This window comes from Myotis lucifugus, unplaced genomic scaffold, assembly GCF_000147115.1.
Source record: "Myotis lucifugus unplaced genomic scaffold, Myoluc2.0 scaffold_10, whole genome shotgun sequence".
Classification (NCBI taxonomy): domain Eukaryota; kingdom Metazoa; phylum Chordata; class Mammalia; order Chiroptera; family Vespertilionidae; genus Myotis; species Myotis lucifugus.
Genome location: NW_005871058.1, coordinates 6,249,271 through 6,264,637, shown reverse-complemented (window position 1 = coordinate 6,264,637; position 15,367 = coordinate 6,249,271). Strand labels below are relative to the sequence as shown.

The following is a 15,367-nucleotide window of genomic DNA, read 5'->3' as shown; positions in this document are numbered from 1 at the left end:
GGCCAGGCCTAGCGATGCTACCCGTGCACGATTTAGTGCACTGGGCCTCTAGATGAGTATAACTTAATGATTTAGGTAAATTTCTAGATTCAGATTGCTGCCTTATTTTCATTTTTTCATGTAAACAATTGTGTATGCCCCAATGCTTTGATTTATGTATCTAAATGGCAATTTATCTGTGCCATTGTGCATGCTATTTACCATAAGAGATCAAGAGTTGAAGGAGTAGTCAGAAGCATGCATACACACATACAAGTTTCCAAATGCTACCAAATCTTCCTACAACAAATGATGGGCCTTAATTCCAAAATTGCTTAAAGACCTTTGTTTTGTAGTATTACAACTAGAACTAAGAACTCAAATCAAGTTTTGTGGTTTATCTTTCAACATTCATCATGGCCCCTTTTGTGAAAATTAGATAATTAGTCAAAATCAAAATAAAATAAACAAAACCAACCCTCCCTACCTCCAAGCCCACCCATTAGCAGAAAGGAAAACAGAAACTGCTCCAGAGCAGAGAAAAGCATAATTTAAGCCTTTCAAATAAATTTCACAAAAAATTTTAGGTTTAAAAATATTGTTAATAAAATAACCTCTCTTTTTAAAGCTAAGTAAAAGGAGGCTTTAAAATATTACCATTTTAAAAATCTATTGGGCCAACAGTATGTTTTTCTAGTGAGCATTTTACTTTAAATTTTAGATTCTTGAGTAATTTTAGGTAGGATTCTTATATCCTTCAGAGTAATGATTTCCTAGAACAAAGCAAGTCTTTCTCTTTCTTTTTGTGAGTTAGGGATAGAAACTATTTTTATTTTATTTATAACAATGGGTGAAAGAGGATCAAATGTAACATCTTTTTGGAGCCCACATTATCAGAATATCCTTTCTTTGCATATTTCCCTGATTAACAAATAATATTCTTTGTGTTGGGAAAAATTGTGAAAGACTTTGCAATGTCCCTCTCCCCCTACCTCCCTCCCCCCCCAAAAAAGATGACACTGTTCTAACACAACCTTCTGGGTTATCTCTGCCTTTTATTATTGAATTATTTCTCAGCTCTCTAAGTTGTAGAAAATTAATAATAATGCAAATAATTATGGTTCATAGAAATGCAAGTCAGTTGTGTCTGGTAAGAATACAATTAATCATTGCCTTTCAATTAACCATTGACCTGTTTTGCATCAATTTGTAAATATATTTCCAGCATTCTTTATTTGCCTATGTATGTGTGGTTCTTTGAATTTTCCTTTGAACCCTTTATAATGTCTTACTGATCCCTCATTAATAATGAGTTAAATAAAATCATTGGCACATGTTTATTTTGTATCTGTATGACAGTCATGACCTTACTCTTTAAGAATATTTAACTTCTATTTTTTTATCTTGAAGATGTACTTCTAAAAGTGGAATTTCAACATGTTTTATAAAGCTAAACTAGAGGCCTGGTGCATGAAATTCATGCATGGGGGGGGTCCCCTCAGCCCGGCCTGCACCCTCTCCCAATCTGGGACCACTGGCTCCTATCCGCTCACCTGCCTGCCTGATTGCCCCTAACCACTCTGCCTGCCTGCCTGATGCCCTCTAACCCCTCTGCCTGCCCTCCTGATGGTTCCTAACCACTCGCCTGCCTGCCTGCTCACCCCTAACCACTGGCCTGCCTGCCTGATCGCCCCTAACCACTCTGCCTGCCTGCCTGATCTCCCCTAACTGCTCGCCTGCCTGCCTAATTGCCCCTAACCACCTCTGCCTCAGCCCCTGCCATGGAAGGTCATTTGGCTGACTGGTCTAATTAGCATATTACACTTTTATTATTATAGATGGGTTTTGAATGTCTTATATTGTCACAAGATTAAGTCTACTAGCTTTCTCTTTTCAGTGTTGTTAGGCACTTTATCTTTCCTCTGATGACTGTAATAAATATTTCTGCCTTAAACATGCAAATAGTATTGAACTGAAAATTGTAATGCCCAGGAGGCTTTTGAAGATTACATTTAGGTATGATCATAATATTACCAAGTTATGAGATTTTTTTCTACTTTTAATTCATTGCATAGAACTGTTTCATATTTGTTCTTTGTTTCCAATGGGTTTTAAGAATTATTTCTGACTACTGGGTTTTTAAAAATGTCTATCCAGTATATAACTTTATTTGGTTAAATCCTATGAGTATATGCATAATTTGGTTTCAGATTTGCTAATATACAGTGGCAATAAAGTAAGGCTCTCTGATTCTAAGACTTTCTTGCCTTAAAATATTAAATTGGTTTTTTTCTAAAAGCTACAATTTCTTCAGCTGCAATGATATAGACAAATATCTTTATATTCTTGCTGCAGTTCTTGTCCATAGATATGTTGCCGGTGGAAATGGGGTCCTTATGGTGTCGGGAGAAAACCATTTCAGGGGCCATTAACAGAAGGATGAGGTTTGGTGGTAAAATTTATTGAAACTGGAGCAAACACAAAGGGCTGTCCCAGGTTGTTTTCATCAAGCCCAGAAGAAAGGCCCAGAAATGTTGTGCCATTGGTTCAGTCTAGTACAGTCCCTGTCTCCAACTGGCCAGCCTAGCCTCTGTTCCCAGCTGCACTCCAGCTAGGACTGTGCTACTATCCCCAGTACCTAGGCTCACACTTAGAGCCCATGTGTGGGGACCATGCTTGGGCCCCCCTCAGCTGCTAGGTCTGCATGGCTGGTACAGAGAGAATGTCAGTGCAGGAGCGCACGTTATGGGGCCAGAGGCCCTTGTTAGGCTTAGATGATATTATCTTGCGCTTTCAAACTGACCAATCTCTTTCCCAATCCCTTGAAGGCTTGTGCTGGGCCCTCCTCCTAACCAATTCATTTCATAGATCTTCCAGGGTCTGCATCCTTATCCAATCTGATCCTTTTCCCAGGCTATACACTCCTCCATATGATTGCCATCTTAGCTTCTACTGCACATGCCTCATAGTAGAAGAACCTCCCCTGTGCCATCTACTGGGCCTGTGCCCAGTAGAGGAATTTCCCCTTTATTGTTTTTATTTCTTCCTCCGTAATCCTGGCTAATGAATGCTAATGATCCTTCCTGTCCATTTTGGGGATTAGGTCTCAAGGGTAGAGGATGCAATAGTCCCCTGGGGAGTGTGTGAAGCAGGCTTATTGTCCGATTCAGCTCCCTAGCAGATTAGGCTGCTTCTTTTCTTTTTTTTTTTAGATTAGGCTTCTTAATGTTTAATTCCATTTGCTCCATTCTTTTTTATCTTTTATTTTTATTGATTTCAGAGAGGAAGGGAGAGGGAGAGGGAGAGAGAAACATCAATGATGAGAGAGAATCATTGATTGGCTATCTCCTGCATGCCCCCTACTGGGGATCGATCCTGCCACGTGGGCATGTGCCCTTGACCAGAATCCAACCCAGGACCTTTCAGTCCGCAGGCCGAACACTCTCCACTGAGCCAAACCTGTTAGGGCCCCATTCTTTATTAATATCCAGCTACCTATACTAACAACTTTTAGTTTCCTATAATACTATATAAGAAACTATTTCAGTATAAAGCTAAGCAGTGAAATTTCAAACAAAATTGTTGGCCTATAACTGTGTTGAGTGACTAGGATAGTTGCCAATAGCCACTCAACCACTCCATCTCTGCTCGTCATTTGATCTCAGTTACATGTTTTCATAATTTCACTTTACACTTGTCTTTTTATATTTAAACTTTTCTAAGGCCATAATGCAAATCAGTGGCAGAACTCCCAAGAGAGTCCTAAAATATTAGAGCTCCATCTAAGAACAGTGATTTCATCAGAAGGATTTTTTTCCTTCCCACAAACACCTAAAAATAACTTCTTATGATAAAATCTCATTGAGGGGAAAAAGGGATCAGATCAATGTCAATTTCTTAGTACCTATTTAATTTAAATAATTTTAGAAAGAAATAGCAGAAGTGGAATTAACAATATAGAACTTCTAATATGCTGTTAAAACTATTAACAACTATGGGGCAAGAACCTGGGAAACTGAGTGAAGACAAAAACTAGTAGAACACATTTTGTAAGCAAGTTATCTGTCAAGAAACATTCAATTCGAGAATGATGGAACATTTTGTGGGGGTTTTGTTCAAGGCCTTTTAGAATTTAGATGGTTTTTATAATGAGGTGGGGACCAGGTAAATTCTATTAGAAATGCTGTGAGGGATTATTAAGTACTTTTCACCCGTTGACATTCACTTGTTCAATGTGCTCACATAGCTTCTGGTTATTTTAAAGGAAAATTCCTTGTCAAAGGCTATTTTGCATTCTCTTACAAAGATTTTTTTAAAATTCATTCTAGTTCACATTTCCCACTTCTTCCTTTTTTCTTGACAGCTCTGTCTGACTGTCACTCAGTATTCTATACAGTGCAGAGGGTGTTACAAAAGTTGACTTGTTTAAGATAAATTAGCCCTGATTGTAGTACAAGAAGCCAGTTGCTAGGGCATGTTTTCTTCCACGTCTTTTGTTGTTGAATTAATTCATTCACATGGTTCTTTTTATATTGAAAAACTGCTTGTTTCTTGGTGAGCCTTATAAAACATAGTCTTCATTATTGAGCATGCTCATATGAAAGATCAATAATGATTTATTAAAAACTTATGCTTCTTTGGCAATCTATCTGAATGCAGTCATTAACAAATCTGTGATCATCAGCATAATTGATGAAACAACAGCCACAGACACAGCCACAGATATTGAAAGAATTGGTTTTCTTCAATACCCATCCATCCAATGCTATTGCTTTTGAAAACAGTCAGCTTGAAAAACTGGAACTTGAAAATCTATAATAATAAAAGGATAATATGCTAATTAGACTGGACATCTTCCGGACGTCCTTCCTGATGAAGCTGGGGCTGGAGGGAAGTCAGCCCGGGTCCCGGGTGCCTATCTGTAGCCTGAGGGAAGCAGCCTGGGTCCCAGGTACCTGCCGGCAGCTGGAGGAGGGAATCCCGGGTCCTGGGTGCTGGAGGGAAGCCGGTGCCTGCAGCTGGGGGAAGGAAGGCCTACTCTTGCATGAATTTTTGTGCATCGGGCCTCTAGTAAATATATAAAATCCTGATATAACCAGCCATGGTTTTTAGTTAGTTTTTTAGTTATTGATTTTTCTTATTGGAATTATATCACATAACATAAAATTCATCATTTAAAACATTCTAAATCATACAATTTGTGGTTTCCAGTATATTAAAAAAAAAGTGTGCAGTCATTACCACCATCCAATTCTAGAGCATTTTCAAAAGAAACTTTGTGCCCATTAAGCAGTCTCTCACCCTTCCTCATTGATTCACAACTCCTGAAAACCACATCTACTTTGTATTTATGGATTTTTCTATTTTGGACATTTCATATAAAAGGAATAATATGTGGCCTTTTGTGTTTGGTTTCTTTCACTTCGCATAATGTTTTCAAGGTTCATTCACATTGTAAAATGTATCAGTATTCCATTCCTTTTTATGGTTGGACTAGATGCCTGGTGCACGAAATTCCTGCATGGGTGCGGTCCTTAGGTCTGGCTGGCGATCGAAGCACAAGCGTCTGGTATGGAAGGGCAGGTCCCAGCTGACCTCTGGGCCCTGGGCAGCACCTGAGTCACAGCACCCGAGTCCCCACGCAGAGATGTGGTGAGCATGGCCTGACACTGCAGGCCAGGGCTCAGTGTGCACCTCTTGGCTGCCCAGCAGTACCACACAGAAGCCGGGCGGGCAGCATGCTCTCTTCTGGCCGGCCTTGCAGACCAGCTCCTGCACGAACGCACAGGGAGCCCGACCAGCCCCTGCGGTCCCGATGGCTGCAGCCCGGCTCACCCGGAAGATGTCACATGGGTGCGGGGCAGGCCCCTCGTGGGTGCCTGGCACTTGAGCAATGGGGGCTTCCCTGGCACACGAGCCCTGGTGTCCTGGGGGAGGGTAGCAGGGGGAGTGAGAGCAAGCTTGGCGGACACGCCGCATTCTCACTGCACCTTGGTCACTGTCACCCCTGACCCCAAGTAGCTGGAGAGAGGTCGCAGTGCGTCGCTAATGCCCGCCATGTTCTGCACCACCCCCTGGTGGTCAGCGCACGTCATTGTGAGCGGTTGAACTCCCATTCGAACTCCCAGTAGAACAACTGCCTGAGGGGACAATTTGCATATTAGGCTTTTATTATATAGGATACTATTCCATAAAAATATTATGGATGGATATACCACATTTTGTTCATTCATTCATTAGTTGCTGGACATCAGATTGTTGCCACTTGGGGCTACTATGAATAATGCTACTATAAACATTCATGTATAAGATTTTGTGTAGACATAGGTTTTCAGTCCACTTGGATATATAACTGAGGAGAATTGCTGGCTCATATGGTAACAGTATTAAATATTTTTAGAAACTGCCAGACTGTTTTCCACAGCAGCAGCAGCATTTTGCATTCCCACCAGCAATGTATGAGGGTTCCCATTTCTCCACATGCTCATCAACACCTATTGTTATGTCTTTTTTATTACAGTCATCCTAGTGGATATGAAGTGGTATTGCATTGTGGTTTTGATTTGCATTTCCCTAATGACTAGGGACTGCAAGCATCTATTCATGCACTTATTAGCCATTTGCATAGTTTCTTTGGAGAAATGTCCATTTCTTTGTCCATTTTAAATTGCATTCCTTTCTTATCATTATATGGATAAATGTGACATAAGGAGAATAAATTTTGGAAACAGATACATGGGGTATCTAATCCCTGATCTCAATAATCTTGGATAGGTTCCTTAATAACAAGATATAAGTTTCTACCTATAAAATAAAGATAATGTTACTGGCCCCTTGTGTTTGTTTGAGGATTAAAATAGAAGAAGTATGTAGATGTGTGACAGAGAATATAAAAAACAATAATTATTAATGTTATTGACATTATTATCTCAAGTGAATAACATTATATCTTATTTTTAAAATGTTATTGATGCTGAGAGCTGATCTAGCCAGCTAAATTACATGCCCGCTAGTGGTGCCTTTAGAGATGCAAAAATAAAAGGCAAAGGACACTTGATTAGTGTTTACTCTTATGAATTGCATAATTATTTGTATTACACATGAAATATTTAATAGTGGAACACATGTAATCTTTTTTCTATTTCTAATATGTGAGCTCTCTTAAAGCTAAGTATATTGTAGATTTTGAAACCATAATTCTTTTTTCTTTCTATCTAAGGAGCTAGAGAGAAAAATTAAAAAGATATTAGATTCTATATAACTAAAAAATATAATGAGTTAACAAGTACTGTAGTTCTTCTATATCACCATACATGTACTGTTTTATTCCATTAAAATAATGACATTGCTAAGATATAATACAACTGTAGTTCCAATTATAATACTGTATTAAGGCTTTGAGTGCCAAGATGAACAGATCTGGGTTTTCTCACTGTTTGAAATGGCTGTGAATTTCTTTGTCTTGTAGAATAATTATCGCACATGTGCGCGTGCGCGTGCGTGTGTGTGTGTGTGTGTGTGTGTGTGTGTATTTTAACATTATGTGTCTGGTCACTAAAAATTTTCCTCGTAAGAGGGACTGAGGATTTAAATTACAGCTTATCTTCTACTGAATGCAATTGTTTTAGGAAAAATTGAAGTACATTTCCAGCTCTTACAAAATTGGCAAGACACAAAAGAAACACGTTAGAGATGTGAGAGCTGGGGCTGTGAACCAGAATTTAGGTATTTATCTGCAACCTAAGTTTTTCTCTTTCCATGAAGCTTTCCCCATACCCCATTATATTAGCATTTAAATAGAGAGACTAGGCTTTCCTGACCCAGAGCTCAGACTCCAGGCTCCCAAATAGCCATAGAATAGACTCAAAAGTGCTACACTGAAAAGGAAATATTCATAAAAACATCTGCAAAGTGAGATATCTAAGGAGCAGTTTATAGTTTAAAAAATGTCAAATTTAACTTGTTGTTTCCAAAATTTATAAAACTAGCAGCTTGAACCTGTTAAAGAAACTCATTTTTGCAGCTTTACAATGCTCCAGTTTTGACCTAAATATACATGTGTTCCACATTCTGCAATTCATGAAAAGTTGAATGTACAAATATTACATTTGGATAATCGACCTTACTTTCTAATTGGTGTATATTTTACTTTCAGAGATGTCAGATCTGACACCAACATTTTTATTTTCAGGTATTTTTATCCTTTACCTCTCTGTGAAATAGAGGCCTATAAATAAATATTTAAATGTTCTAGGGGAATTCTTAAAAGGAAATCCATTGGGAATTCTTTCATGAGTGCCAAATTGCTTTATAATGCCTTCAGTTCTGAAGTCTTCTGGTTTCCTGATCATCTAATAAAAAGAGTAATCTCAGGCAACTCTTGTCATTAAAAGAGAACATGTCTTACTGTCTAGACAGAAAATAAGGCTAGATTAATTGGAAGTTTTACAGTCAAAACACTAGTAATTTCCAGCCATGAACATATTTTACTGGCTTGCCCTTCTACTAGGAAACACAAGGCAGTAAATGCAGTACAACAACATTCTGTTCACCTTCTATGGTGTCTGTAGTTACTCATTGCCAAGGGACTACTGGCAAAACTATACCATGCTAACACAGGGACATTGAAATGAGGTTAAGACCTTGCAATGGATTGAGAACAGCCTCACACTAAAAGTACCAAGTTAGCAGGCTTTATATTTTGTTTATTTTAGGGATACAACATTGTGTCCTCTTTTATGATAGGATTACCCATTCTCCAGATTTGATGTGACAAAATGAAAAAACTGGGATTGCTGCTGTTTCTCATTCACAGTGAAAATTATTTTGGGCTACATATGAAAGTAGGATTGTAGGTACAGAAATCCCTCTTCTTAGTAAAGCCAAAAATAAGCATCAAAGATGATGCATACCCCCCCTCCAAAAAAAAAAAATAGTCACTCCTAAATTACTTTGTAGATTATCCAAACTTATTGCTTTGACTCTTTCTTCTTTCCTCCCTTTGAGCCATTTCACTAGTTACCAAATGGAAGAGAAGAGAATCAATGATAATTTCTGGTTCCATATTAAAATGTAGATGATTTGGATAGATGACCTATCCCTATAAAAAGAGTCTTTTTAATAACAGGTTTTTTTCCCCTTGGTAGCCTATTGGGGATGGAGGTGGGGTACAATGATAAGGATTCTGAGTAATTGCTCTATCACTGTGACTTTAAGAAAGTACATTAATCTCTCTATTTCAGTTTTCCTTATCTGCAGAATTGAAATAAAATATTTCCAATGTTGTAGTAAGGATCTAGTGAAACAATACATGAGAAAGGGCATTATAAAATATGAAACAGCAGACCTTTGGTGGTGGGAATTGTCTTTTCTCTCTTGTGTCCTAACTTTTCTCCTTGCTCAGTTTAGATTCTACAGTCCACCATGATAATCAATCCCTTGAGCCTGTCCCCATCTCCCTTGCCCCTCCTGTACTTTATCCCTTCTTTTTTCTCTGTTCTTGGCATAATATCAACCCTGGTTAGATCCAAATCTTTAACAGCACAACAACAGCAAAAAGAGAATGGGCTTCAGTGTCTGACAGGCGAATTTAAACTGTAGCTCCAACCCTTCTTAACTTTTGAGAAGTCAGATAACATTTCCCAGTCTCACCTCCTCCTTTGTGAAAGAAAACGATGATATTGCATCAACCAGTTGTTGTGAATATTAGATTTAATAACATTTATAGCATGACAGCACAAGGCTTGGTACGCAACACGCATTTGATAAGTGATAACTATTAATAGTAGTATTTATAATCTATGACATTTTTTTTTCTCTGCTGAGAAGACCTAGAGAATTAGGGCTAGATTAATTGGAAGTTTTACATGTCCAATTTATAGGTGTTAATTTTCAAACATGAGTATATGTTTTATTATATAAAAATATTTTAAAATTCTGATATAATGTTCTCATTTAATAACTTTATTAATTGTGTTTAAGGCTTTTGATCTTTCCCTTAACACCTTGAAGAGTCAAGAGCATTCTCATTATTACTTTTTGCTATTCACAGTAAATAATTTTTTAAAAGAAGATAAGAACAGTGGTCTTAAACCCGTTCTGAATTGACAAAACATGGCATGTAAGTTATGCAAACATAAATACATGAATAATTGTATTCAGGTTCTGCCATGAAACTGTATGAATGATTCTAAATCCTGACTCCCAAAGGTAGGTGGCTAACTAACATTTTCCTCAAACCACACTGTCTCAATGCTACTCTTAGGTTTGAACACATCAGTAAAAAAAAAAAAAAAATCCCACCACCATAACAAGTGTAACTCAAGAGGTTTAAACAATTGTTCCTGGTATTCTAAGACTTCTGTGTTATCTAGTGGATAATACTTCAGTAAAACAATGAAGCTTTCCATGTTCCTTCATAGTATCATCCATCAATAGCTGTAAAATCATCAGCTGCTAGGGGAAAAAGGAACTAAATTAGTCCTCTCCAGCTGCAAAGAAAAAAATCTTGAGATCTCCTCTTCACATTATTTCTGGGATCCCAGGAGGCTGGAGTTAAAGTACAGTGTTCTTTGCCGCAAGACCTCTAGCCCTGTATACATGTCCAACAGCACATATGCTGTAATTTATTTTTGTCATTATTGGGGTAGAAGAGTATATGGAAGTAGCTGAAATAATACAATATAATAACAGCAATAACTGTAGGTAGTGTCTATCATGTCCTAGGCATTGGCTACCATATTTTTTTTTAAATATATTTTATTGATTTTTTACAGAGAGGAAGGGAGAGAGAGATAGAGAGTTAGAAACATCGATGAGAGAGAAACATCGACCAGGCGCCTCCTGCACATCTCCTACTGGGGATGTGCCCGCAAGCCAGGTACATGCCCTTGACCGGAATCGAACCTGGGACCTTTCAGTGCGCAGGCCGACGCTCTATCCACTGAGCCAAACCGGTTTCGGCTATATTTTTTAATCCTTATTCTAACTATGTAAGATAGATGTCATCCTCATTTCTTAGGAAACTGAGATGCAGTGAGACCAACTTAGTAAATGTGGTGATTCAAATCAAGGTCTATTTGACTCCAGTGTTAGGATATCAATCATTGTTCTGCCTTCTAGTAAAAGGAGCAACAAATTGAACTGGAAAAAGATAGAAGAAGGACAAACATGGAAAAGGACACAGAAGTGCCCTGGCCAGTTGGTTGGAGCATTGTTCCGTATACCAGAAGGTGGCGGGCTTGATTCCCAGTCAGGGCACATACGTAGGTTGTGGGTTCGATCCCTAGTTGGGGTACATGTAGGAGGCAACTGATCCATCTCTCTCTCTCTCTCAAAACAATCAATCAATCAACCAAACAACCAATCAATAAAAGACACAGGAGTGTTTTAAGATAAATGAACCTACCAACTTGTATTTTACTTCGTATCTTTTTCTACTTCCTACTCCCAAAGAAAGAAAATGACCCTAAAATCTTAAATAGCTTAAGAAACAGACAAAGTATCATTTCCATTAACTTCCTTAATTCTCTATCATCAGCCATCAAAAATTATGGCACATAAAATCACATCTTACTTAGTCGCCCTCACAACAATATTAGTTGTAGCTGTCTGTGGAGCAGCAGCTTTCAAACTTTAGCAAGTATTGTAATCACCCAGAGGGTCTGTTAAACACGGATTTCTGGGCCCCAACACTAGAGTTTCTGATTCAGTAGGTCTGGGCTAGGGCCTGAGATTCATAATTCTAACAAGTTCCCAGTAATGCTGCTGCTGCTGGTTCAGGGACCAACTCTTTGAAAACGACTGCTATAAAGAAAAACTAAAGAAAGTTAGATTTATACACACTACCTGGGGGGCAAGCTGGCTGGCAAAAGAGAGCATTTCTTAAGAGGCTACCTTCCATTCTGCATGCACAATTTACAAATCCAGTTATTTATTTCCACATACCTATAATGAATGGTGTTCACAGATAACACAAATGTGGGAGGACAATTGACCCTATGACCATGTTCTTCCTGAGGCAAAAGACTGTGCTTTCATTGTGCAATTTGTTTAGCTAAGCAATCATAGGAATAAAAACATTGCATTCAAAAGAGGCACCTATACCCAAATTTAATCCAGCTCTTAATAATCCAGAAAAAAAATACATAAAAGTAAAATTCAGCCCTAACCGGTTTGGCTCAAGTGGATAGAGTGTTGGCCTGTGGACTGAAGTGTCCCAGGTTCCAGTCCGGTCAAGGGCATGTACCTTGGTTGCAGGCTCCTACCTGGCCCTGGCCTTGATCAGGGCTCATGCAGGAGGCAACCAATGGATGTGTTTCTCTCACATCAATATTTCTCTCTGTCTTTCTCCCTCTCTTCCACTCTCTCTAAAAATCAATGGAAAAATATCCTCAGGTGAGGATTAAAAATAAAATTCACCTAAGCTCAGGGATGGGAAAGATCTGAAATCAGAACGATTCACATTTCCAACTAACCACAGGTCTTTGCTGGTCCAATTGCTATGGCTCCCTCCCTTCCTCCTCCTTCCCTCCCTCTCTTCCTCTCTTCCTTCCTTCCTTCTTTCCTTCCTTCCTAGAATAGAGACAGCAGGGATTCTCATGGAACTGGATTCTCATGGAACTGGATCCCTGGAAGCCAACATGCCCTTGACCACATAGTCTGTTTCTTACCTCTACCTGGCTCTAGCTCCAGGTTGGACTTGGTCTTTCCTGGTTTTAGTGCATGCTATAGTTACAGCAGTAGGGGCTACCACCACACTGCACAAGTTGAAATAAATATGAAAGCTGGGGAGCAGGAAGCCACAAAACTAGTATTACTGTATTTTAAATTGCTTTTGATTTCAAAGCAGCCTGAGATTATTAAGGAAATGCAGTTCCTGTCCCATAGAGTCTTCTAGAATGAAGACTCCTTATTCTAACCTCCTTTTGAAATGAAAAAAACAAACACATTTGCTATGTACTAGTAATCCCCTTTCCTTGGCTATCCAGATCTTCTTTATAGATTGATAGTTTTCTCTCTCTTTTTTTTTAAGGGAGGGGGCTCCTACAGTAACTTTATTGTAACTGAGAAACCTGGCTGCAGGCAGGCTACATGATTAAAGCAGATGGCCATCCTTCCAAAGGGTGAGGCCTGAGCCCAGCTGGCAGCACACACAGTTAAAACCAAAGCCCAGAATAACCTCTTTCCTGACACTATCCTGCATTGCTCGACTCATGAGTGACAGCACAACCACACTGAATCGAAGTACAAGGTCCAACTGGGCAGAGGCAAAAACCCAACAGGAAACAACCAATCACAGGAGAGGGTGCTAAAATAAAATGCAGTTGCCTACTCTCCGCTATTCTTTGCCAAGAAAGGTGAGGGTATGGGATGAGCGGTAAGTTATGGTCAGTGATGGTCAGTGAAATAGAACAGGATGAAAATCTAGGCTAGTTATAAACCTTTGTGCCTAAAGAAAAGAACAGCAGTGATAGTAAGTAGAAAGGAACATTAAAATGCCGGCAACTATTAAAAAGGAGAGCCTTATTTCTTTTTTTCTCAAATAAGACAGGAAACAGCATCTTGTGTTTTCCTTGCTGCAGTGGCTGCAGATTTGCCACTTTTCATAAAATACGATTTCTACTAGTGTATTATTGTCCATTGATAAAAGTGCTCAATCACGAGAAGATAGTAACAGATGAACTGTTATTGTTAGAACAGGTCTTCTCACAAAGCCTCAAATATGAGCTATTTCTCATGCTGGATCCACAGAGGAAACCCCAAACACCATAAGGTGCCTCAGATAAAGCTCCTGCAATATTGCAATGGTGTGATTGACAGGTTCGTGGGGGGCTGTGATTTTCTTGCACGTGTAAACTCTTTTGGAAAAGCTGGAGATAAAAGGATGGGAAAGAGTTTGGTTTAGAGCCAAAAAGTTTCAGACATCAGCCTTGGATGGATGCCTCTGCCCCATTTCACTACATGTTCTTCTCTGAGAAACACATTTAATCGCAGAGTGTTAAGCACTGTGGTTAAAAGAAATGATCCATTCACCACCACCCACTTTCCCTCATCCTCCAGGTGAATCTCACAATAGCAGAGGCTGATGACAAGAAGGTTGACTCTGTTCCCTCTCACCAGGGAAATCAGTTGGTATCTTTGCAAATGAGCTAGGTAGCCCAGTTGTCTGAGGTGACCCCTGACACAGAGATGTGGCTGACCTTTGTCTTATAGATGGAGAACTCTTTAGTCAGCCACTCCATCTGTTCAGCCTTTAGCTCCATGAAACAAAACATGCCAGTCTGGCCAGGAATGTGCTGCCAATGGTGGGAGAAGTCTTTCTTGAGGTTGGAGATCAGCTGAGCCCACAGGCCAATGATAAGGTTGGCCATGACTTAAACTTCTTGCAACTACTGTTTTTGAAAATCCAGGGTAGTCAGAATGGTTGAGCAATCTGGGTCCTACTGAGAGGAGGTTTGAACACATTGGATGGATCAATATCTTCAACTGTAATTTAACTCTTTGGGCTTCATCAGCATCTTTGCAGACTGCACTGAAGGCTGCCACATGTGCCCATGTTTTTGGCATAGGATTGGCAGTGAGAACTGGTAATGCTCTCTTTGATGGCATCCTTGTTAACATCGCACGTGGCAAATCCTTGGTAGGTCATGTCAAAGAACACAGATTCTTTTTCCTCATTACTGTTGCTTTTCCTTCCATTGCTCAAGATGAGGTGTCCTCTGCAATGAGATTGTAGGCACGGGTATGCAGGAGAATGCTTTGCTCTGGTATTTTTGAAATGCCCTTCTTAGTGCCTGTGAAATCAAAGCCACAAGTCTTGGGGTCATTGTATAGATAGTCATGTAGCTGCTTGCAGTGTCCCTGAAGATGCATGTGTAATTTCCCCCAGGATGGTTTGGGCAGAAATACATCTCAGCTGAATTTAAAAACCCTTTGCAGATATCTGGCTCCAATCCTTAAGACCCAGTTCCAGAAACGATCTGCATAGTGACATATTGGCCACTTTTCAAGATTTTGCTATTCTTATCCAAGGCTAGTTCTTCAGATGACTTGCAAAATCCAACCATTTCATCAACATGCAGGTATTCTTTGTCCAGGTTTTTTGCAGCAATCTGGACACTAGGGTGCATATACAGCTTTCCATTATCATCCTGGTAGGCACCACCTTCCAGACTCATCTTCTTGATGTTGGTATCTCTCTTATAGGCTTCTGTGACCCCCAGGATGGGACCTGCAGCCCCCATCTCCACATGAGCCCACCAGGAATTGGCTGTGGTAGAGGCAAGACAGCAAGGTCTGAGTGGGAGGTGGCAGTGACCCCAGACAGGATGCAGCTGGAATGTATCAGAGCTATGGTAGGCAGTAAAAGAGCAGGGGATAGTGACAG

General features: G+C 39.6%; 1 protein-coding gene and 1 pseudogene across 1 annotated transcript in view; both read right to left on the bottom strand.

The window, feature by feature from the left end:
- Nucleotides 1-15,367, bottom strand: part of NTN4 (netrin 4) — a 107,245-nt gene that overhangs the window by 50,175 nt on the left and 41,703 nt on the right.
- Nucleotides 13,882-15,367, bottom strand: part of LOC102418824 — a 1,813-nt pseudogene continuing 327 nt past the window's right edge.